General features: G+C 48.3%; 2 protein-coding genes across 3 annotated transcripts in view; both read right to left on the bottom strand.

Annotated features, from left to right (window-relative positions):
* LOC140417899 (uncharacterized) overlaps window positions 1-4401 on the bottom strand; it is a 43543-nt gene extending 39142 nt beyond the window's left edge. Inside the window, exon 1 of the mRNA XM_072501330.1 lies at window positions 4307-4401. The gene's annotated coding sequence lies outside the window, so the exon portion shown is untranslated. The remainder of the gene's footprint in view (window positions 1-4306) is intronic.
* LOC140419661 (uncharacterized) overlaps window positions 1-25593 on the bottom strand; it is a 71527-nt gene that overhangs the window by 30725 nt on the left and 15209 nt on the right. Inside the window, exons 2-3 of one of the 2 annotated variants that reach the window (XR_011945958.1) lie at window positions 20459-20574; window positions 17694-18829 (exon numbers count right to left, since the gene is read on the bottom strand). The gene's annotated coding sequence lies outside the window, so the exon portion shown is untranslated. Of the gene's footprint in view, window positions 1-17693; window positions 18830-20458; window positions 20575-25593 lie in introns of those variants that run through there. The other variant, XM_072503587.1, reaches the window with a different exon arrangement.

The raw sequence follows: 25593 nt of genomic DNA on the forward strand, positions 1-25593 counted from the left end.
ATATCTATACACAAGCATCCCTGAGGACACGCCCGGGCCCTCTTCCCCCCCCGGGTTGCTGCTGTTACCTTCCCATTTCCTTTATCGTTCTGCGAGGTAGTCAATGAACGGTTGCCACCGCCTGGTGAACCCTTGAGCCGAACCCCTTAGTGCGTTTATCCGTTCTAGTTTTATAAACCCTGCCATGTCATTTATCCAGGTCTCCACGCCCGGGGGTTTGGCTTCCTTCCACATAAGCAATATCCTTCGCCGGGCTACTAGGGACGCAAAGGCCAAGACATCAGCCTCTTTCGCCTCCTGCACTCCTGGCTCTTCTGCAACCCCAAATATAGCCAACCCCCAGCCTGGCTCGACCCGGATCCCCACCGCCTTCGAAAGCACCTTTGCCACCCCCACCCAGAACCCCTGCAGTGCCGGACATGACCAAAACATGTGGGTGTGGTTTGCTGGGCTTCTCGAGCATCTCCCACACCTATCCTCTACCCCGAAAAATTTACTGAGCCTTGCTCCGGTCATATGCGCCCGGTGTAAAACCTTGAATTGTATCAGGCTTAGCCTGGCGCACGAGGACGACGAGTTTACCCTACGTAGGGCATCAGCCCATAGCCCCTCCTCAATCTCTTCCCCCAGCTCTTCTTCCCATTTCCCCTTCAGCTCATCCACCATGATCTCCCCCTCGTCCCTCATTTCCCTGTATATATCCGACACCCTACCATCCCCCACCCATGTCCCTGAGATCACTCTATCCTGAATCTCCTGCATCGGGAGCTGCGGGAATTCCCTCACCTGCTGCCTCGCAAAAGCCCTCAGTTGCATGTCTCAAAATTCATTCCCTTGGGGCAACCCATATTTTTCCGTCAGCGCTCCCAGACTCGCAAACGTCCCGTCTACGAACAGATCTCTCAGTTGCACAACCCCAGCTCTCTGCCATGCTCCAAATCCCCCATCCATTCTCCCCGGGACAAACCTATGGTTATTTCTTATCGGGGACCGCACCGAGGCTCCCGTCCTTCCCCTATGTCGTCTCCACTGCCCCCAAATTTTTAGTCTGGTCACCACCACTGGGCTTGTGGTGTATTTCTTCGGGGAGAACGGCAACGGCGCCGTCACCATTGCTTGTAGGCTGGTTCCCTTGCAGGACGCCATCTCCAATCTCTTCCACGCCGCTCCCTCCCCTTCTCCCATCCACTTACACACCATTGAGATATTGGCGGCCCAGTGGTATTCACTTAGGCTCGGTAGTGCCAGCCCCCCCTATCCCTGCTACGCTGCAAGAACCCCCTCCTCACTCTCGGGGTCTTTCCGGCCCACACAAAACTCATGACACTTTTCTCAATTCTCTTGAAAAAAGCCTTTGTGACCATCACCGCAAGGCACTGAAACACAAAGAGGAATCTCGGGAGGACTACCATTTTGACCGCCTGCACCCTACCCACCAGTGACAGGGGCACCATGTCCCATCTCTTAAAATCCTCCTCCATCTGTTCCACCAATCTTGTTAAATTAAGCCTATGTAGGGTCCCCCAACTCCTGGATATCTGAATCCCCAAGTACCGGAAATCTCTTGTTACCTTCCTCAGCGGTAAGTCATCTATTCCCCTGCTCTGCTCCCCCGGATGCACCACAAACAACTCACTCTTACCCATATTCAATTTGTACCCCGAAAATTCCCCAAACTCCCCGAGTGTCTGCATTATCTCAGGCATCCCCTCCACTGGGTCCGCAACATACAGCAATAAATCATCTGCATACAAAGATACCCGGTGTTCTTCTCCTCCCGAGTACTCCCCTCCACTTCCTGGAGCCCCTCAGTGCTATGGCCAGGGGCTCAATCGCCAATGCAAACAGTAACGGAGACAGGAGACACCCCTGCCTCGTACCTCTATGAAGACGGAGGTAATCAGACCTCTGTCTGTTCGTGACCACGCTCGCCACCGGGGCCCTATACAGCAGCTGTACCCATCCGATATACCCTTCTCCAAAACCAAATCTCCTCAGCACCTCCCACAGATAATCCCACTCCACTCTGTCGAATGCTTTCTCGGCGTCCATCACCACCACTATCTCTGCCTCCCCCTCTGGTGGGGGCATCATCATTACCCCTAGCAACCTCCGTATGTTCGTGTTCAGCTGTCTCCCCTTAACGAACCCAGTTTGATCCTCGTGGACCACCCCTGGGACACAGTCCTCTATCCTCGTCGCCATCACCTTGGCCAGGAGCTTAGCATCTACATTTAAAAGGGAAATGGGCCTGTAGGACCCACACTGCTGCGGGTCTTTTTCCTTCTTCAAAAGGAGCGATATCGTTGCCTCCGACATAGTCGGGGGCAGCTGCCCCCTTTCCCTAGCCTCATTAAAGGTTCTCGTCAAAAGCGGGGCCAGTAAGTCCATATACTATAAAATTCCACCGGGAATCCGTCCGGTCCCGGGGCCTTCCCCGCCTGCATGCTCCCAATCCCTTTTACCACCTCCTCCATCTCAATCTGTGCTCCCAGTCCCGCCCTCTCCTGCTCCCCCACCTTAGGGAATTCCAGCTGATCCAAGAAACACATCATTCCCTCCTTCCCTTCCGGGGGCTGAGCCTTATATAACCTCTCATAAAATGCCTTGAACACCCCGTTCACTCTCTCCGCTCCCCGTTCCATCTCTCCCTCCTCATCTCTCACCCACCTATCTCCCTCGCTGCTCCCCTCTTCCTCAATTGGTGGGCCAGTAGCCGACTCGCCTTCTCTCCATACTCATACTGCACACCCTGTGCCCTCCTCCACTGTGCCTCTGCCTTACCCGTGGTCAGCAGGTCAAATTCCACATGTAGCCTTTGTCTTTCCCTGTACAGTCCCTCCTCCGGTGCCTCCGCATATTGCCTGTCCACCCTCAAAAGTTCTTCCAGCAATCGCTCCCTTTCTTTACCCTCTTGCTTCCCATTATGTGCCCTTATGGATATCCGTTCCCCTCTAACCACCGCCTTCAACGCCTCCCAGACCACTCCCATCTGAACCTCTCCATTGTCATTAAGCTCCAAGTACCTTTCGATGCACCCCCTCACCCTTAAACATACCCCTCATCCGCCAATAAGCCCATATCCATTCTCCAGAGTGGGTGCTGTTATTTTTCCTCTCCTACCTCCAGGTCTACCCAATGTGGAGCGTGGTCCGAAATGGCTATAGCCGTATATTCCATCCCTGTCACCTTCGGAATCAGTGCCCTTCCCAAGACAAAAAAATCTATCCGTGAGTATACTTTGTGAACATGGGAGAAAAATGAGAACTCCTTACTCCTAGGCCTACTAAATCTCCAGGGGTCTACCCCTCCCATCTGCTCCATGAAGTCCTTGAGCACCCTGGCCGCTGCCGGCCTCCTCCCGGTCCTGGACCTCGACCGGTCCAGCCCTGGATCAAGCACCGTATTGAAGTCTCCCCCCATTACCAACTTTCCCGCCTCCAGGTCCGGGATACGTCCCAACATACACCTCACCAGATTTTTATTTAATTGAGATGTCACCATCTGCCAGAGTGGGATTCGTATCCCAATCCCCAGAGAATTACTCAGGGCCTGGGTTACTAGTCATGTGACATTACCAATATGCCATCACCTCATCGAGTGATGCAGTGTATATTACACACATTTTTAATCCAGTAATATATACGTGTACATGGTGAGCAGCCTATATAATCCTTTTCAGGCCTATTTGCCCTGCACAGGAATTAGTGAACATGGATCAGCATGAATTGTCATTCAGAAGAATTGGGACGGTGTATATTAGACACAGCAGAGAGAATGGAGGGAGTGTGTGTGAGATGGAGATATACAGGTTTTGGGATGCGAAAGGAAGGAATATTCATTGAAACGAGCACTATGTGTTGTGAATATCTATCCTGAATCGAAAGAGAAAATGTTGGAAAATCTCAACAGGTCTGGCAGTGTCTCTAGGGAGAGAAAAGAGCTAACGTTTCGAGTCCAATGACTGTCAAAGCTTTGACCTGAGGAAGGAGCAGTGAAACAAACCTGTTGGACTTTAGCCTGGTATTGTAAGACTTCTATCTGGAGGATGATTCTGAAGGGTTTGCTCCAGCTCAGGGGAATCAGGGTGAACGGGAGGTGGAGCAAAGCCCGGGGCTCTCACTCACTACGCATGCGCTCAGCCGCACACTTCGTCCACTCGGGCCTGTCTCGGGGAAAAGCCCGAGCAGCGTTCGCCGGTTTAACTGCCGTATCCGAGCTTAACATTCGGGGCTTTCGGCCTACCCGGAGTGTTTATGAAGCCTCCCGACCCATCCACCGGCTCTATCCATCCTTCATGACTCACCGAGCAGGGTCAAATCGGCAGATTATTTCCATCCAACCTCCTGAATCCTGAACTGTTATCGGCACTGCGCATGCTCCAGCTGACGTGGGAGACCGGGGCTCAGCCCCGCCCCTCATTCACTCCGATTGGTTGGAGGACCAGCTGCTTCGCTTGGTGGTCCAGTCACGTCTCTCTCTTCCTATTGGTCCAGAGCTGCCGTCAATCATTCACAGGGCATTGTGAGCTGGAGCATGCGCAATGCCGATGCTGGACTCAGCCGGGAGGTTTCACTGAAACCCGGTGGAGGCTCCAAACCCCAATAAGAAGTTTCCGAGCCCGGGTTTGCATCGAGGAGGGGGGGGGTGGGGGGGGACAGCTGCGGCCTGTTCCCGGTGACAGGCCTGAGTTACCGGCCGCTGTCTTTATAGAGGCTGCAAACCCGCAGGGGGCAAAACATCAGAGAGAGAGTTTGTTGCGAAACCAATGGGATTTTGTAAAGCAGGAGGTCAGGGTTACAGTCAACAACAACAACTTCTATTTTTATAACACCTTTAACATCATAAATCATCCCAGTCAACTTCACAGGAACATTATAAAACAAAGTGAGACACCCAGACACAAAAGGAGATATTAGGGCAGGTGACCAAAAACTTGGTCAAAGAGGTGAGTTTTAAAGAGTCTGAAAGGAGGTGAGTGAGGTGGAGACGGGGAGGTTTAGGGAGGGAATTCAGTGCTTGGAGCCGAGGGAACTTAAAACCATGGCGGAGTAAATGGAATCGGGGGCGTACAAGAGTCCAGGATCAGAGCTGTGCAGATATCTCAGGGGGTTGTGGGGCTGGAGGAGATGACAGACACAGGGAAAAACGAGGCCATGGAGGGATTTGAAAACAAGGGTGAGAATTGACTGGGAGCGAATGCAAGTCTCAGAGAATAGGGGTCATAGGGGAAAGGAACTTGCTGTGAATTAAGACATGGGGAGCAGACTTTTGGATGGCTTTAAGTTTAAGAGGTAGAACAAAGAACAAAGAAATGTACAGCACAGGAACCGGCCCTCCAAGCCCGTGCCGACCATGCTGTCCGACTAAACTACAATCTTCTACACTTCCTGGGTCTGTATCCCTCTATTCCCATCCTATTCATGTATTTGTCAAGATGCCCCTTAAATGTCACTATCGTCCCTGCTTCCACCACCTCCTCCGGTAGTGAGTTCCAGGCACCCACTACCCTCTGCGTAAAAAGCTTGCCTCGTACATCAACTCTAAACCTTGCCCCTCTCACCTTAAACCTATGCCCCCTAGTAATTGACCCCTCTACCCCGGGGAAAAGCCTCTGACTATCCACTCTGTCTATGCCCCTCATAATTTTGTAGACCTCTATCAGGTCGCCCCTCAACCTCCTTCGTTCCAGTGAGAACAAACCGAGTTTATTCAACCGCTCCTCATAGCTAATGCCCTCCATACCAGACAACATTCTGGTAAATCTCTTCTGTACCCTCTAAAGTCTCCACATCCTTCTGGTAGTGTGGCGACCAGAATTGAACACTTATACTCCAAGTGTGGCCTAACTAAGGTTCTATACAGCTGCAACATAACTTGCCAATTCTTATACTCAGTGCCCCGGCCAATGAAGGCAAGCATGCCGTATGCCTTCTTGACTACCTTCTCCACCTGTGTTGCCCCTTTCAGTGACCTGTGGACCTGTACTCCTAGATCTCTTTGATTTTCAATACTCTTGAGGGTTCTACCATTCACTGTATATTCCCTACCTGCATTAGACCTTCCAAAATGCATTACCTCACATTTGTCCGGATTAAACTCCATCTGCCATCTCTCCGCCCAAGTCTCCAAACAATCTAAATCCTGCTGTATCCTCTGACAGTCCTCATCGCTATCCGCAATTCCACCAATCTTTGTGTCGTCTGCAAATTTACTAATCAGACCAGTTACATTTTCCTCCAAATCATTTATACTACAAAGAGCAAAGGTCCCAGCACTGATCCCTGCGGAACACCACTGGTCACAGTCCTCCAATTAGAAAAGCATCCTTCCATTGCTACTCTCTGCCTTCTATGACCTAGCCAGTTCTGTATCCACCTTGCCAGCTCACCCCTGATCCCGTGTGACTTCACCTTTTGTACTAGTATACCATGAGGGACCTTGTCAAAGGCCTTACTGAAGTCCATATAGACAACATCCACTGCCCTACCTGCATCAATCATCTTAGTGACCTCCTCGAAAAACTCTATCAAGTTAATGAGACACGACCTCCCCTTCACAAAACCATGCTGCCTCTCACTAATACGTCCATTTGCTTCCAAATGGGAGTAGATCCTGTCTCAAAGAATTCTCTCCAGTAATTTCCCTACCACTGAAGTAAGGCTCACCGGCCTGTAGTTCCCTGGATTATCCTTGCTACCCTTCTTAAACAGAGGAACAACATTGGCTATTCTCCAGTCCTCCGGGCCATCACCTGAAGACAGTGAGGATCCAAAGATTTCTGTCAAGGCCTCAGCAATTTCCTCTCCAGCCTCCTTCAGTATTCTGGGGTAGATCCCATCAGGCCCTGGGGACTTATCTACCTTAATATTTTTTAAGACACCCAACACCTCGTCTTTTTGGATCTCAATGTGACCCAGGCTATCTACACACCCTTCTCTAGACTCAACATCTACCAATTTCTTCTTTTTGGTGAATACTGATGCAAAGTATTCATTTAGTACCTCGCCCATTTCCTCTGGCTCCACACATAGATTCCCTTGCCTATCCTTCAGTGGGCCAACCCTTTCCCTGGCTACCCTCTTGCTTTTTATGTTTATGTAAAAAGCCTTGGGATTTTCCTTAACCCTATTTGCCAATGACTTTTCGTGACCCCTTCTAGCCCTCCTGACTCCTTGCTTAATTTCCTTCCTACTTTCCTTATATTCCACACAGGCTTAGTCTGTACCCAGCCTTTTAGCCCTGACAAATGCCTCCTTTTTCTTTTTGACGAGGCCTACAATATCTCTCGTTATCCAAGGTTCCCGAAAATTGCCGTATTTATCCTTCTTCCTCACAGGAACATGCCGGTCCTGAATTCCTTTCAACTGACACTTGAAAGCCTCCCACATGTCAGATGTTGATTTGCCCTCAAATATCCGCCCCCAATCTATGTTCTTCAGTTCCCGCCTAATATTGTTATAATTAGCCTTCCCCCAATTTAGCACATTTATCCTAGGACCACTCTTATCCTTGTCCACCAGCACTTTAAAACTTATTGAATTGTGGTCACTGTTCCCGAAATGCTCCCCTACTGAAACATCTACCACCTGGCCGGGCTGATTCCCCAATACCAGGTCCAGTACCGCCCCTTCCCTAGTTGGACTGTCTACATATTGTTTTAAGAAGCCCTCCTGGATGCTCCTTACAAACTCCGCCCCGTCTAAGCCCCTGGCACTAAGTGAGTCCCAGTCAATATTGGGGAAGTTGAAGTCTCCCATCACCACAACCCTGTTGTTTTTACTCTTTTCCAAAATCTGTCTACCTATCTGCTCCTCTATCTCCCGCTGGCTGTTGGGAGGCCTGTAGTAAACCCCCAACATTGTGACTGCACCCTTCTTATTCCTGATCTCTACCCATATAGCCTCACTGCCCTCTGAGGTGTCCTCCCGCAGTACAGCTGTGATATTCTCCCTAACCAGTAGCGCAACTCCGCCACCCCTTTTACATCCCCCTCTATCCCGCCTGAAACATCTAAATCCTGGAACGTTTAGCTGCCAATCCTGCCCTTCCCTCAACCAGGTCTCTGTAATGGCAACAACATCATAGTTCCAAGTACTAATCCAAGCTCTAAGTTCATCTGCCTTACCCGTAATACTTCTTGCATTAAAACATATGCACTTCAGGCCACCAGACCCGCTGTGTTCAGCAACTTCTCCCTGTCTGCTCTGCCTCAGAGCCCCACTGTCCCTATTCCCTAGTTCTCCCTCAATGCTCTCACCTTCTGACCTATTGCTCCCGTGCCCAGCCCCCTGCCATACTAGTTTAAACCCTCCCGTGTGACACTAGCAAACCTCGAATGGTAGAATGTGGGAGAGCAGCCAGGTGTGTAATGGAATTGTCGAATCGGGAGGTGACGATGGTAAATTGCCTTCGTATCTAAAAAGGTTAGGGGGGGTTACGGGTAAAGGTGGAGGTGTGGGCTTAGCGAAGGTGCTCTTTCCAAGGGCTGGTGCAGACTCGATGGGCCGAATGGCCTCCTTCTGCACTGTAAATTCTATGAGGTCAGAAGCTCATATTGGATCAAGTATGAAACCAAGTTTTCAAAGAGACTGGCTAAGTCTCAGACTGTTGCCAGGGAGAGGGATAGAGTCGGTATGTCAGGAATGGAGATTGGAGCAGGGACTGAACAGTGGATTCAGTCTTCTCCATATTTGATTGAAGTTATTTAGTCAGCAGGAAGAGAACCAGAATGGGCCCTAAGTCTGATATCCGGTATAACTTAGTTCGAGAGGGAGAGGAAGAACGAAGGAAACCCTGGAAGATTTGGAGAAACGACCTTTGCGATTGCTCATCAAATCACCACAGTCAGTTCTGGGCACAAAGTTAACATCCGTTATTCTGTCTGCTCAGTCAGGGTGATTCAGATTAATGTCTGTCACAAGTACTTATAAAGCATATTCTTATCTCTAATTATATAAATTTGGTAACAGGATACAGAAATAATGATCTCATACTTTATTTGAATTTCAGCCCCAGGGAGGAGGGAGAGTATGTGGGACGGGGATTTACAGCTTTGGGGACAGAAGAGAGAAAAATATGTTCCCCAGAAACTGGAATTAATTGTTCTGAATTTCTATCCTGTGCTGATAATGTTTCTTTGTAAACTCCGTTTACATGGCATCAGGAAAGCGTTTTCAGACATGAAACACAAACCAAATATCACATTAAGATCTGACAGTGTCACTCAATTGATCAGGACCTGAATATCCTCAGACTATGAATGTGGAATGAAAATGTTTGTGGGAAAATATTTCAAACATCAGTGAGACTGGAAAAGCACCGAGACACACACGCACCCGAGTGAGTGTGTTCCAGTGAACTGACTGTGGAAAGAGCTTTAACCAGTTACAGCGTGAAAAATACCACACTATTCACTAATGGGAGAAACCATACACGTGTTCTGTGTGAGGACCAAGCTTCACTTGATTGTCTGAAGAGGAAATGGACAAAGACACTGACTCCATGGAGATACCGTCGAAACAGTGGGGTATGATTTTCGCTTAGGGGTTTCCAAAATGCGAGAGGTCCCGGGTTCATATCCCGCAGGAGCCCTGCAAAGTGCTTGACTGGGGAGGTGATGGTGTAGTGGTATTGTCACTGGATGAGTAATCCTAAGACCCAGCACAATTCTCTGAGAATGCAGGTTCAAACCCCACCACGGCAGATGCTTCATTGTGGCTTGTATTTGAACTTGGATCCAATAAATCAGGGGCAGCAAGGTAGTACAGTGGTTAGCAAGTTGCTCCAGGGTCCCAGGTTCGATTCCCGGCTTGGGTCACTGTCTGTGCGGAGTATGCACATTCTCCCCGTGTCTGCGTGGATTTCCTCTGGGTGCTCCGGTTTTCTCCCACAGTCCAAAGATGTGCAGGTTCGGTGGAGTGGCCATGTTAAATTGCCCTCAGTGTCCAGTGGGGTTACGGGGATAGGGTGGCGGTGTGGGCTTGAGTAGGGTACTCTTTTCATGGGCCAGTGCAGACTCGATGGGCCGAATGGCCTACTTCTGCACTGTAAATCCTATGATTGTGGAAGTTGGATGTTCAACAGTATAGTGTGAATCAGGTCAAAGGAGCAAAGGGTAAGTCACAAAGACAAGATGAGCTCTGAGAGAGCACAATGGAATTTAACGGGGAAAGATAGGAGTTCAGAATTTGGAAAAGAAAGGACTTTCGAGGCAGTTTTACTGAGTGGTTTAGTGGAAGACGAGCAGCAGAATCAGCTGTTCGGATTGTTTCAATGGATGAGGTTTTCCAGCCCTTCCTGCTGGCTGGATCTCCCAGTCCCACAGATCTCTCCGTCTGCTATTCCGGTTCATTGGTTGTCTCATTGAGTTCGCTGTAGGCCTCTTGGGGTCTGTGGAAGAACCTCCGGAGCCTCATTCGCCTGATGAATTCCCTGGAGGGAAAAAACTACATTTTCTTCATAGCCTTCAACAAGTCATCGATGAAGACAAACATTATGACAAGGCCATCCCCACCCCCCCACTATTTTCCTTCAAACAACTGCGCAAACGCAAACAGACCATTAATTGAAATGAAAATCACAAATCATTAGTCACAAGTAGGCTTCAAATGAAGTTACTGTGAAAAGCCCCTAGTCGCCACATTCCGGCGCCTGTTCGGGGAGGCTGGTATGGGAATTGAACTGTGCTGCTGGCCTGCCTTGGTCTGCTTTCAAAACCAACGATTTAGCCCTGTGCTAAACAGCCCCAAACTACTCAGCAAACTACCCAACCTTCAGAAGAACAGCGACCACGGCACCACACAACCCTGCCATGGCAATATCTGCATGACGTGCCAGTTCATCGACCTGGGTAACACCATGAGAACACCACCCACCAGGTACGTGGTACATACCCGTGCGACTCAGCCAACATTGTCTACCTCATACACTGCAGGAAATGATGTCCCGAGGCGTGGTACACGGGCAAGGCCATGCAGACGCTGCGACAACGGATGAACAGACCACGCGCAACAATCGCCAGGCAGGAGTGTTCCCTTCCAGTCGGGAACACTTCAGCAGTCAAGAGCATTCAGACTCTGATCTTCGGGTAAGCGTTCTGCAAGGCGGCCTTCAGGACGCGCGACAACGCAGAATCGCCAAGCAGAAACTTATGGCCAAGTTCCGCACACGGGTACGGCCTCCACAGGGACCTTGGATTCATGTCACATTAAACTCACCCCCTACCATCTGGCCTGGGCTTGCAAAATCCTACACCTGTCCTGGCTTGAGACAATTCACACCTCTTTAACCTGTGATTATCCCTCTCTCCAGTCGCACTGTCTGGACCTGTAAAGATTTAATTACCTGCATAGACTCGCATTCAAAGAATCATCTTGCATCATTGACATTGCCCATATATGTGTTTGTGGAACCCAGCCCTTCATTCACCCGAGGAAGGAGCTGCACTCCGAAAGTTAGTGATTCGAAACAAACCTGTTGGACTTTAAGCTGGTGATGTAAGACTTGTTACTGTGCCCACCCCTGTCCAACATCAGCATCTCCACATCATAAATGAGAAGCATTTAATGCTTCTGCCAGTTTCGAACCAGGCACCTTTCGTGCATCAGGTGAATGTGATAACATCTACGCTACAGAAACAGCTGGCAGCACAGTACCCAATCACCCTGTGCAACGTTCAGTTGCACAGTCTTGCTGCAACTCTCAATGGTTCGGCTGGGAGGCCAGGTCACTGATTACATGAAGACAGCTGTTCCTTTAAAACAGGTGTCTCAACTTGTCAGACCATAAGCTATAAAACTTGTGTTGAACTTTAGCATTTGTTCAGCAAATATCTAACAGAACAATGCTCTCTGTTCAATCATTAATGCATCATTCTTATCTTCTGAAAGAAAATTTCCATCAATTTTACTCAAAATTTGTTTTGTTATTCAACGTTGAACATCAAGAGATTTGTTTGTTATGTGACTTCATTTTGAATTGAATAGCTCTCGAGTCTTCACTCTGAATAACTCTGAAATATACATCATTGAATTGCAAACACGACTGACCAAGAAAAGAAAGCGTTTCACTGGGTGACAGAAATCCCATGAATCTTTGTTCAGTTTGACCACAGTCAGCTTTTGAACAAAGTCAAATATCGTTAAATGGAAGAGAATTGAGAATTATGTGTTACTTATATTTGACCCCTCTGTGTTTTGCTGTGAAACATTCTGCAGCCTAAATCCCGTTCATGTATAAGAAAGGAGGGGTGACAGGAAATCCGCACTGAGCCTGGATTTCCTCATCTCCCCGAGTGGCTTTTCCTGTTTCTCCATCATTAAGGCCGAATCTTTCAAAAAGATGGTTCAGTGAAATCTCTGCCATTTCCTCTAATTCAGTTACGGTATCGTTTGTGTCTGTCTGTACGAGCACATTACCATTAGGTATGTTTCAGATGGTGATTAAAATCTTAATCTGCTTCTACAAAGCCATTAAATTCTTTTGTGAACTGAGCAAACTGCCAAGATCCGCACTTTGATTTTTCATGTATGGAACGATCTGTCTCCACTGTACACAGAACAATACTTTTCACTGTACCTCGGTACATGTGACAATAAATCAAATCCAATCAAAGAGACAGTTTCTTACTCGTCTTCAAATTGAAAAGTCTTCTTAAAAATTATTCATTCATGAGAGGTGGGAGTCACTGGCTGGGCCAGCATTTACTGCTCATTCCAATTGCCCTTGAACTGCGTGTCTTGTGAGGCTACTTCAGAGGGCACTTACAAATCAACCACAACATTGCTGTGGATCTGGAGTCACATGTAGGCCAGGCCACATAAGGAGAGATTTCCTGAAGGACATTCGTGAACCAGATGGGTTTTTACAACAATTGACAATGTTTTCATCAGACGTTTAATTCACGACTTTTATTAATTTCAATTTCACCATCTGTCAAAGGCAGATTCTATCCCAGATCCCCAGAGCATTAACCTCGCTCTCTGGATTACTCGCCCAGTAACAATACAGGGCAGCACAGTGGCTTAGTCATTAGCATTGCTGCTTCACAGCACCAAGGTCCCAGGTTCGATCCCACCTCTGCGTCACTGTCCGTGTGGAATTTGTACATTCTCCCCGTGTTTGCGTGGGTTTCGCCCCCACAACCCAAAGATGTTTTAAAAAAAATTGGAGTACCCAATTTTTTTTCCAATTAAGGGGCAATTTAGCGTGTCCAATCCACTTACCCTGCTCAGCTTTGGGTTGTGGGGGCGAAACCCACGCAAACACGGGGAGAATGTGCAAACTCCACACGGACAGTGACCCAGAGCCGGGACCGAACCTGGGACCTCGGCGCCATGAGTCAGCAGTGCTACCCACTGTGCCACCGTGCTGCCCTAGCCCCACAACCCAAAGATGTGCAGGGTAGGTGGATTGGCCACGCTAAATTGACCGTTAATTGGAAAAAATTAATTGGGTACTCTAAAAAAAAATTTTTTATAACAACACCATTACACCACTGCCGAGGCCACATACCACATATTCTTGACAGAATAAGTTGTCTCGTGTTGTATTCTGTGATCATGTCTTGCAATGATTCTACCGAACTGCTGGTGACTTAGCCAGAATGATGATTTATTAATGTACACGTGGTAAGGTAATGATCAGAATGCTATACAGACCAAGTTGTCACAGAGTTACATTAGACACTCTTGGAACTACTCTGACGTGCGACTGTCCTCGTGTACGCCTTACAACCTTCTGCTGGTAGCCGGATGTCACTTGACTGATGCCGGACGCCACCTACTGGTGGGAGTTCACACTGCTGAGTCCTTGTAATATTATATACAGGCTTATCACCACATCTCGTAACTTCTAAAATTATTGAGTAATTTATTTTTTTCAAACAAATTCTGATAGCTCTGCAGTTTCTGGAAACATTTTGGTTGATCGTGTTATTTTTAAAAATAAAGATCTAGTCTTTGCAATATAATACCTGACACACCAATTCACTTATGATAATCAATGTTCACTACTGAATAATCATGACTATAATTATTGTTTTTTTGCTATGAATAGCATAGTTAATACAGAAAATCAATGCATAGTTAATATAGAAAAGATACAGAAGGTGAAATGGCTGCAGGAAGCCACATGTTAGAGGGATAAAAGGGCTTCCTTGACCTTGTTACAAATGACAGTGAATACACTACGAAAATGACAATTTTATAACTAAATGTGATCACACATCCGTCCTTACAGTTTCCTACATTACAACAGTGAATATATTTCAAAAGTACTCCATTGGCTCGAAAACACCTTAGGAGGTCCAGTGGTAGTGAGAGGTTTTCTAGAAATGTACACTTGTTCTAATTGTTCGCAAACTCGGATACATTACACTTGGTGTCCTGACCAGAATCATTAATTAAGATTGAGTCTTAATTTTGTGTAATAACCAGGACATTGACACCATTTTGAAAACTCTGTGAAACTCCAGACGCACCAAATGCATTATTATTTATAGTAAAATACAGCGAGTTGTTGTGATTTGGAATACACTGTCTATAAATGGTGCTGGAATCTCATTGGACTGTAACTTCCAAAAGATAATTTGATTCATTCTGAAAAAGAAAACAAAATCGTTGAACTCTGGGATTAAATGGGTCGCTGTACAGAGAGCTGGCACGGGGAAAATGGGCCAAATAGACTCCTCTGTGCTCTAGGAGCCTTATGTACATGTAAAGGGATTGGTAACAACCTTGGACCTACTGCCTATGAGGGTAGGAGATGCAGAGATGGCGGAAGCATTTCAATCGGAAATTGGACAGACACTGACAGAAATAAACCTGCACAGATTTGGGGCTAGAACGGAGCAATGGACAGACTGACTTCCTCCACAGGGAGACGACACGGACCCAAAGGGCTGAATGGCCCCATTCCCCACCCTCCAGATGCTGTGATCTCAGGAGAGAAATTCAGCTGCTCCAGTCACTCCAACTGACTGGAGTCCCTTCTCCCTGGTGCCATTCTAGCACAATGGTTAGCACTAATGCTTCACATCACCAGGTCCCAGGTTTGATTCCCGGTTTGGGTCACTGCCTGTGCGGAGTCTGCACGTTCTACCCGTGACTGGGTGGGTTTCCTCCGGGTGCTCCAGTTTCCCCCCACAAGTCCCGAAAAATGTGCAGGTTAGGTGAATTGGACATTTTGAATTCTCCCTCGATGGACCTGAACAGGCGCCGGAGTGTGGCGACTAGGGGATTTTCACAGTAACATTCATTGCACTGTTAATGTAAGCATATTAGTGACAATAAAGATTATTATTGTTAATGTCCTCTACACCCTGTCGAAGAACTTCACATCTTCCCTAAAGTGTGGGGCCCATATATAGGCTAGCATTCCAGAGGGACAGAATTGAAAAGCACGGAGGAAATATTCAACTTGTTTAGAACCAGGGTTAGACTACACTGGGAGCACTGTCAACATTGGTGATCTCCATTTAGAAAAAGGAAATAGAGGCACTGGACAAGGTGCAACAAAGATTCATAATATACAGAACTGAGAACATTTAACACTCAGGAAAGGCTGGGACTGCTTTTTTCTGGAAAAGAGAAGACTGATGGGTGACCTGATGGAATCTTTAAGGTTATGAAGGGATTCAATAATCTAATAGGAATTTCAGTAGAAACCTCTTTACCCAGCGAGTGGTGAGAATGTGGAACTCACGACCACAGGGAGTGGTTGAGATGAACAGCATGAATCCATTGAACGTAAAGCTATATACATATATGAGGGAGAAAGAGTAGAAGGAGATGCTGATGGGGGAGATGTAGAGGGGTGGGTGGAGGATCATGTGGAGCATAAATACTGACACAGACCATGGCTAACCTCAGCCGGTATGGGAATTTAACCTGTAATGTTGATGTCACTCAGCACGAACCAGCCAACAAGAGCTAACCGATACCCGTGTAAATCTGTAATAATTCCTTAAATATAAGTGATTGCCTGTCTCCCACCATGCTATTTAATGTAGTTTCCCAGTGTACCTCAGACAACTTGCCCTTCATACCCTGATAGATTTCTTCTGTGAGAAGCACTGAGATAAATTAAACAAAAGAACCGTGTAACCACCTCAGCCCATCTTCATGGCAATGTGGCATGATTTTGGGGGTTTTAAAACAGAAATGGTAATGAAACATCTAACCTGGGCAGCACGGTAGCCTAGTGGTTAGCAGTCAAGGACAGTAGTGGGAACTTGTGCATGGAGTCAGAAGAGATAGGAGAGGCGTTGAATGAATACTTTTCTTCAGTGTTCACCAAGGAGAGGGGCTATGTTTTTGAGGACGAGAGTGTGATACAGGCGGGTAGGATGGAGGAGGTAGATGTTCTGAGGGAACATGTATTAGCAATTTTGAAAAACCTGAGGATCGACAAGTCCCCTGGGCCAGATGGGATATATCCAAAGATTCTTTGGGAGGCAAGGGATGAGATTGCAGAGCCTTTGGCTTTGATCTTTGGGTCCTCATTGTCCATGGGGATCGTGCCAGAGGACTGGAGAGTGGCAAATGTTGTTCCTCGATTCAAAAAAGGGAATAGGAATGACCCTGGTAATTATAGGTGGTCGATAAGTTAATGGAAAAGGTCCCGAGGGATAGAATTAATGACCATTTGGAAAGATGCAGCTTCATCCGGGATAGTCAATACAGATTTGTGAAGCGTGAGTCTTGCCTCACAAATTTGATTGAATTCTTTGAGGAGGTAACTAAGTGTGTAGATGAAGGTCGAGCAGTTGATGTCGTATACATGGGTTTTAGTAGGGCGTTTGATAAGGTTCCCCCATGGTCGGCTCATAAAGAAAGTAAGGAGGTGTGGGATAGAGGGAAATTTGGCCAATTGGATAAGTAACTGGCTATCACATAGAAGACAGAGGATGGTGGTGGATGGAAAAATTTCAGACTGGAGACCAGTTACCACCGGTGTACCACAGGGATCAGTGCTGGGTCCTCTGCTATTTGTGATTTTTATAAATGACTTGGAGGAGGGGGCTGAAGGGTGGGTCAGTAAATTTGCTGATGACACCAAGATTGGTGGAGTAGTGGATGAGGTGGAGGGCTGTTGTAGGCTGCAGAGACAATGATAGTATGCAGAGCTGGGCCGAAAAATGGCAGATGGAGTTTAACCCTGATAAGTGCGAGGTGATTCATTTTGGTAGGACAAATTTGAATGCGGGTTACAAGGTCAACGGCAGGGTTCTGAGGAATGTGGAGGAAGAGAGAGATCTTGGGGTTCATGTCCACAGATCTCGGAAGGTTGCCATTCAAGTGGATAGAGCCGTGAAGAAGGGGGCTTGAGTTTAAGAGCCGTGGGGTTATGCTGCAACTGTACAGGACCCTGGTGAGACCACATTTGGAGTATTGTGTGCAGTTCTGGTCACCTCATTATAGGAAGGATGTGGAAGCATCGGACAAAGCTCGGCACAACATCGAGGGTCGAAGGGCCTGTTCTGTGCTGTATTGTTCTATAATTCGGTATACATTGTAAAACACAGAATTTCCCCTCCAATAGGAGGGAAGCAACAGAGGCAACTGATCGGATTTACTCAATCTCAGTCACAAAGAAGTTCCATGAGCTCCTCACAGGTGGAGGTGAGGATGGAAGAGACAGGGGAGAGGGAGAGGACTTCAAAAGGAACTAACTTGTGTCAGAGATATTAAAACGTTTCAACACACTGTGTATTTCACACAGACTTAATTTATTTTGACTTTTAGCCAGAATATTAGCCCCTGTAAATGGGCTGGAGTTTGTTATCAGCAGAAAGAGACCCAAATGAACATGGTTCAGTCCTGAATGTGAGTAACAGCAAAATCCAATCAGTACTTATGGCCTATTTGGTGACTCTGCAGGTGGGATGACTGAGTGAATCTCTTCCCACACTGGGAGCAGGTGAATGGCCTCTCTCCAGTGTGAACTCGCTGGTGCTTCTGCAGGTCGGATGACTGAGTGAATCCCTTCCCACACTTGGAGCAGGTGTATGGCCTCTCCCCAGTGTGAATTCGCTGATGTACAGTGAGGTTAGATGAGTGTCTGAACCCAGTCCCGCAGTGAGTGCACCTAAACGGTCTCTCGTCAGTGTGAACACGTTGATGACACATCAGATCCCCAGAACCTTTATAGCACTTCCCGCAGTCTGGACATTGAAATGGTCTCTCATCAGTGTGAACTCGTTGGTGTCTCAGCAGGTTGGGCAAATTAGTAAATTCTTTCCCACACTCTGAGCAGGTGAATGGTCTCCCCCTAGAGTGAACTCGCTGGTGTGTGGACAGACTGGATGACTGAGTGAATCCCTTCCCACACTTGGAGCAGGTGAATGGTCTCTCCCCAGTGTGAATTCGCTGGTGTGTCTGCAGAGCCGATGAGTCAGTGAATCCCTTCCCACACTTGGAACAGATGAATAGTCTCTCCCCACTGTGAATTTGCTGGTGTCTATACAGAGTGGATGACTGAGTGAATCCCTTCCCACACTTGGAACAGATGAAAGGTCTCTCTCCAGTGTGGCTGCGTCGATGAGTTTCCAGCTTGGATGGGGAAGTGAATCCTTTCCCACAGTCCGCACATTTCCAGGATTTGTTCTCAGTGTGACTGCATTGGTGTTTCATGAAGCCTGATGATTGACTGAATCCTCGTCCACACACACAACACGCGTATGGTTTCTCCCCACTGTGAATGATGCTTTTTCCTTCCATGTTCAAAATCCGTTGATATTCAGCAATGATAAATTGAGGACTCTGTCAGATCCTGATGTGATGTTTGGTTTGAGTTTCCGGACTTTGAAGCCTCCCCTTCGACCACCCTGTGAAACGGATTTAAAACAGAAAATAGGGAGTGAGAGAGAACCCACAAAAACACAAAGGCAGGTTGTGAAATTGAGCTGAATGAATCTGGTCATTTGTGGGGCCGGCACTGGGAAAAGACACCATGAAAACTGCTGGATTGTCATAAAAACCCAACTGGCCTCTTTGGGAGGAGAAAGAGGTGAAGAGGGATTTTGTATATCTACAAGACATATCAAGAGAGTAGTTGGCAAAGCAAATTCGATCTTGAGCTTCATCAACAGTAATATTGTTACCAAAACTATGCTTCTGGTGGCAGTGATTGGCACTGCTGCCTCACAGCGCCAAGGACCCGGGCTCAATTCCGGCCTTGGTGATTGTCTGTGTGGAGTTTGTACTTTCTCCGTGTGTCTGCGTGGGTTTCCACCCGGTGCTCAGGTTTACTCCAACAGTCCAAAAGGAAAGTTAGGTGGATTGGCCTTGATAAATTGCCCCTTAGTGTCCAGGGATGTGCAGGTTAGGTGGGGCTACAGGGACAGGGCAGGGGTGTGGGCCTCGGCAGGGTGCCCTTTCAGAGAATCAGTGCAGACTCGAATGGCCCCCTTCTGCACTATAGGAATTCTATGGTTCTAATTCTATTCTATGAATCTTTATAAAGGTCTGGTCACCACTCTTCAGGAAGGATGTGAAGGTTCTTGAGAAGGTGCAGAGGAGATTTACCAAAATTGTTCCAGCAAAGGAGGTTGAGGGGAGATTTGATTCAGAGACACAAGATTATGCCAGATTTCCATCGGGTGGACAAAGAAACTGTTTCCATTCACTGATCGTACAAGCAGCCGGGACCCAGATTTAAAGTTTTGGGTAAAACCTGGATTGAACGATATAAGATCCTGAGGGGTTTTGACAGGGTGGATGTGGAGAGGATGTTTCCTCTTGTGGGAGAATCAAGAACGAGGGTGTCACTGTTGCAAAGTGAGGGGTCACCCATTTCAGCTGGAGATGAGGATTTTTCATTCTCGAGGGCTGTAAGACTTTGGAACTCGCGTCCTTAAAAGGCAGTGGAAGCAGAGACCTTGAATATTTTTAAGGCAGAGCTGGATAGATTCTTGATGGGCAAGGGGGTGAAAGGTCATCAGGGATAGGCAGGAATGTGGAGTTGAGGTTAGAATGAGATCAGCCGCAATCTTATTGAATGCTGAGCAGGCTCGAGGGGCTGAGTGGCCTGTTCCTATGAGGGAGTTTAAAAATAGACACAATGAATGATTTGATTTCAACAGGAAGTTGGATAGACATCTGAGGGGAAAAACCCTGCGAGGATAAAGGGATAGAGCAGGAGAATGGGACTGACTGGATTGCTCCAGAGAGCTGGCATGGATTCAATGGGCCGAATGCCCTTCTTTCTGCCACCATGTCTCTGACTCTTGTGTAATCTAGTTTTGTAATTTAACCCCCAGGGTATTCAGATATCACTCAGGTAAATCTGTGCTACACTCCCTCCGAGGCCATTCTATCCTTCCTCAGGTTTGTTGCCCAGAACTGAACACAGTTCTCCAGGTTTGGTCTAACCAGGGTTTGTGAATCTCGGGGCTTTTCCAGTCACACTGAGACCTGAAATCTTCCCTCACAGACAGAACAGACAAACCTTTCACCTTCCACACCCAGATGCTGCTGATATTCAGGTTCTGGTGAATCGAGTGACTCTGTCAGATCGCAATGTGACGTTTGGTTTGCGTTTCCAGTCTGTTCAACCTCCACTTCCATTATCCTGTAAATTTACAGAAACCTCACTGTCAGTTTAGGATAGAAATTCACAACATTCTCTCCTCACCAACTTTGATTAAACGTATTCCTAGAGGTTTGATCACATGACCTGCCCCCATCCTCCAGCCATTAATCGGTCAACACATCCATCCTTTTTTTAAAAAAAAAAAATATTTTATTCAAGATTTTTTGGCCAAACATAACAGATCGCAGTGTTTCTTTTAAACAACAATAAAGCAATATAAATAACAGTGGCCAGTTTTAAACAAATAAATAAATAATATATGAACAGAAACAAAAACCAAACTAAATGGCAACTGCCTGGTCAAGAATAAATACTCTCGACTTCCGGGTGCGGCGATGACCAGCTGAGTCGCACGTTTCGGCAGCTCCCTGTGAAACGGACTTTTGGGCTCTTGATAGGAGCCCCAACGGCAATTTTGACGGCTAAAAACACTGTGCGGTAAACTAGAAGGGAATCCCCCCTGGATACGGATGGAAAAAGGAGGAGAGAGTGGCCAGATTGCAGTGGATCCTTTAGAACAGCGGCAAGGAAGGCAAGCAAAAACCAAGATGGCGTCGGAAGGTGGCAGTTTAACATGGGGCCCTGAACAACAAGAGTTCTTGAAATGCTGTGTGGAAGAGATCAAAAAGGAAATGAAGAAAGAGCTGTTGGCCCCGATACTACAGGCGATCGAAGGGCTAAAGGAGGAACAAAAGACCCAGGAGCGGGAGCTTCGGGTCGTGAAGGCAAAGGCAGCCGAGAATGAGGACGATATACAGGGCCTGGTGGTGAAGACGGAGACGCAGGAGGCACATCAGAAACGATGTGTGGAAAGGTTGGAGGCACTGGAAAACAACGCAAGGAGGAACAACCTGAGGATTCTTGGTCTTCCTGAAGGTGTGGAGGGAGCGGACGTCGGGGCATATGTGAGCACGATGCTGCACTCGTTAATGGGAGCGGAGGCCCCGGCGGGTCCGTTGGAGGTGGAGGGAGCATACCGAGTGATGGCGCGAGGACCGAGAGCAGGAGAAATTCCCAGAGCCATAGTGGTGAGATTCCTCCGTTTTAAGGATAGAGAAATGGTCCTTAGATGGGCGAAGAAAACTTGGAGCAGTAAATGGGAGAACGCGGTGATCCGCGTTTATCAAGACTGGAGTGCGGAGGTGGCGAGAAGGAGGGCGAGCTTTAATCGGGCCAAGGCGGTGCTTCATAAAAAGAAGATAAAATTTGGAATGCTGCAACCGGCAAGACTGTGGGTCACATATAGAGGGAGGCACCACTACTTTGAGACGGCGGATGAAGCGTGGACTTTTATTGTGGAAGAAAAACTGGAATGAGCGGGTTATTAAAAAGAAGATTCGAACAAAGTGGTGGGGCGAATGTGGGGGGCAAAGAGGGGTTTTATGTACTAATCCTGCGATGTGGTAACTTTTCTCTCTCCCACAGTTGGTGATGGGGGGAGGAGGGGAGGTGGAGGAGATGGGGCGTTGGCCATTGGGGGCGGGGCCAAGGGAGAAGCGCGGGCTTGGTTCCCGCGCTATGATAATCATGGCGGGAATAGAGAAGCAGGAAGGAGGGGGCGTCGCACGGTGCGAGCCGAGGTCATGGGGGGAAGCCGAGGTCAGCCAGAGTTTGCTGACTTCTGGGAGCAACATGGGGGGAGTAATTACGCTAGCGGGGGATCTAGCGGGGGGGGGGGGTGGGAGGGGGGAATTACTGGGTTGCTGCTGCTGGGGAGAGGGGGGAGCTGGTATGGGAGAGGATGGGCGGGGGGGCACCGCCTGGGGGAGATACAGCTGCGTGGGAACCGGGTGAGGAGCTGGAAAAAGGTGATGGCTAATCGACAAGGGGGGGGGGGTAGGAAGCCCCCCAAATCGGCTGATCACGTGGAACGTGAGAGGGCTGAACGGGCCGATAAAGAGGGCACGGGTACTCGCACACCTTAAGAAACTTAAGGCAGATGTGGTTATGTTACAGGAAACGCACCTGAAACTGATAGACCAGGTTAGGCTACGCAAAGGATGGGTGGGGCAGGTGTTCCATTCGGGGCTAGATGCGAAAAACAGGGGGGTGGCTATATTAGTGGGGAAGCGGGTAATGTTCGAGGCAAAGACTATAGTGGCGGATAACGGGGGCAGATACGTGATGGTGAGTGGCAAACTACAGGGGGAGACGGTGGTTTTGGTAAACGTATATGCCCCGAACTGGGATGATGCCAATTTTATGAGGCGGATGCTAGGACGCATTCCGGACCTAGAGATGGGAAAGCTGATAATGGGGGGAGATTTTAATACGGTGTTGGAACCAGGGCTGGATAGGTCGAAGTCCAGGACTGGAAGGAGGCCGGCAGCAGCCAAGGTACTTAAAGATTTTATGGAGCAGATGGGAGGTGTAGACCCGTGGAGATTTAGCAGACCTAGGAGTAAGGAGTTCTCGTTTTTCTCCTATGTCCATAAAGTCTACTCGCGAATCGACTTTTTTGTGCTGGGTAGGGCATTGATCCCGAAGGTGAGAGGAACGGAGTATACGGCTATAGCCATTTCGGATCACGCTCCACACTGGGTGGACTTGGAGATAGGGGAGGAAACAGGAGGGCGCCCACCCTGGAGAATGGACATGGGACTAATGGCAGATGAGGGGGTGTGTCTAAGGGTGAGGGGGTGCATTGAAAAGTACTTGGAACTCAATGATAATGGGGAGGTCCAGGTGGGAGTGGTCTGGGAGGCGTTGAAGGCGGTGGTTAGAGGGGAGCTGATATCAATAAGGGCACATAAAGGGAAGCAGGAGAGTAAGGAACGGGAGCGGTTGCTGCAAGAACTTTTGAGGGTGGACAGACAATATGCGGAAGCACCGGAGGAGGGACTGTACAGGGAAAGGCAAAGGCTACATGTAGAATTTGACTTGCTGACTACAGGCACTGTAGAGGCACAATGGAGGAAGGCACAGGGTGTACAGTACGAATATGGGGAGAAGGCGAGCAGGTTGCTGGCACACCAATTGAGGAAAAGGGGAGCAGCGAGGGAAATAGGGGGAGTGAGGAAGGAGAGATGGAGCGGGGAGCGGAGAGAGTGAATGGAGTGTTCAAGACATTTTATAAAAAATTATATGAAGCTCAACCCCCGGATGGGAGGGAGAGAATGATGGGCTTCTTGGATCGGCTGGAATTTCCCAAGGTGGAAGAGCAGGAAAGGGTGGGACTGGGAGCACAGATCGAGGTAGAAGAAGTGGTGAAAGGAATTAGGAGCATGCAGGCGGGAAAGGCCCCCGGACCGGATGGATTCCCAGTCGAATTCTATAGAAAATATGTGGACTTGCTCGCCCCGGTACTGACGAGGACCTTTAATGAGGCAAATGAAAGGGGACAACTGCCCCCGACTATGTCTGAAGCAACGATATCGCTTCTCTTAAAGAAGGAAAAGGACCCGCTACAATGCGGGTCCTATAGACCTATTTCCCTCCTAAATGTAGATGCCAAGGTCCTGGCCAAGGTAATGGCAATGAGAATAGAGGAATGTGTCCCGGGGGTGGTCCACGAGGACCAAACTGGGTTTGTGAAGGGGAGACAGCTGAACACGAATATACGGAGGTTGTTAGGGGTAATGATGATGGCCCCACCAGAGGGAGAAACGGAGATAGTAGTGGCGATGGATGCCGAGAAAGCATTTGATAGAGTGGAGTGGGATTATTTGTGGGAGGTGTTGAGGAGATTTGGTTTTGGAGAGGGGTATGTTAGATGGGTGCAGCTGTTGTATAGGGCCCCAGTGGCGAGCGTGGTCACGAATGGATGGGGATCTGCATATTTTCGGCTCCATAGAGGGACAAGGCAGGGATGCCCTCTGTCCCCATTATTGTTTGCACTGGCGATTGAGCCCCTGGCGATAGCGTTGAGGGGTTCCAAGAAGTGGAGGGGAGTACTTAGGGGACGAGAAGAGCACCGGGTATCTTTGTATGCAGACGATTTGCTACTATACGTGGCGGACCCGGCGGAGGGGATGCCAGAAATAATGCGGATACTTGGGGAGTTTGGGGATTTTTCAGGGTATAAATTGAACATGGGGAAAAGTGAGTTGGTTGTGGTGCATCCAGGGGAGCAGAGTAAAGAAATAGAGGACCTACCGTTGAGGAAGGTAACAAGGGACTTTCGTTACCTGGGGATCCAGATAGCTAAGAATTGGGGCACATTGCATAGGTTAAATTTAACGCGGTTGGTGGAACAGATGGAGGAGGATTTCAAGAGATGGGATATGGTATCCCTGTCAATGGCAGGGAGGGTGCAGGCGGTTAAGATGGTGGTCCTCCCGAGATTCCTCTTTGTGTTTCAGTGCCTCCCGGTGGTGATCACGAAGGCTTTTTTTAAAAGGATTGAAAAGAGCATCATGGGTTTTGTGTGGGCCGGGAAGACCCCGAGAGTGAGGAAGGGATTCTTACAGCGTAGCAGGGATAGGGGGGGGCTGGCACTACTGAGCCTAAGTGAGTATTATTGGGCCGCTAATATTTCAATGGTGAGTAAGTGGATGGGAGAGGAGGAGGGAGCGGCGTGGAAGAGATTAGAGAGGGCGTCCTGTAGGGGGACTAGCCTACAGGCTATGGTGACAGCCCCATTGCCGTTCTCACCGAGGAACTACACCACAAGCCCGGTGGTGGTGGCTACACTGAAGATTTGGGGACAGTGGAGACGGCATAGGGGAAAGACTGGAGCCTTGGGGGGGTCCCCGATAAGAAACAACCATAGGTTTGCCCCGGGGGGAATGGATGGGGGATATGGAATGTGGCAAAGAGCAGGAATAACGCAACTGAAAGATCTGTTTGTGGATGGGAAGTTCGCGAGTCTGGGAGCGCTGACCGAGAAATATGGGTTGCCCCAAGGGAATGCATTCAGGTATATGCAACTGAGGGCTTTTGCGAGGCAACAGGTGAGGGAATTCCCGCAGCTCCCGACACAAGAGGTGCAGGACAGAGTGATCTCAAAGACATGGGTGGGGGATGGTAAGGTGTCAGATATATATAGGGAAATGAGGG

The sequence above is a fragment of the Scyliorhinus torazame genome, chromosome 5, assembly GCF_047496885.1.
Source record: "Scyliorhinus torazame isolate Kashiwa2021f chromosome 5, sScyTor2.1, whole genome shotgun sequence".
Taxonomy (NCBI): domain Eukaryota; kingdom Metazoa; phylum Chordata; class Chondrichthyes; order Carcharhiniformes; family Scyliorhinidae; genus Scyliorhinus; species Scyliorhinus torazame.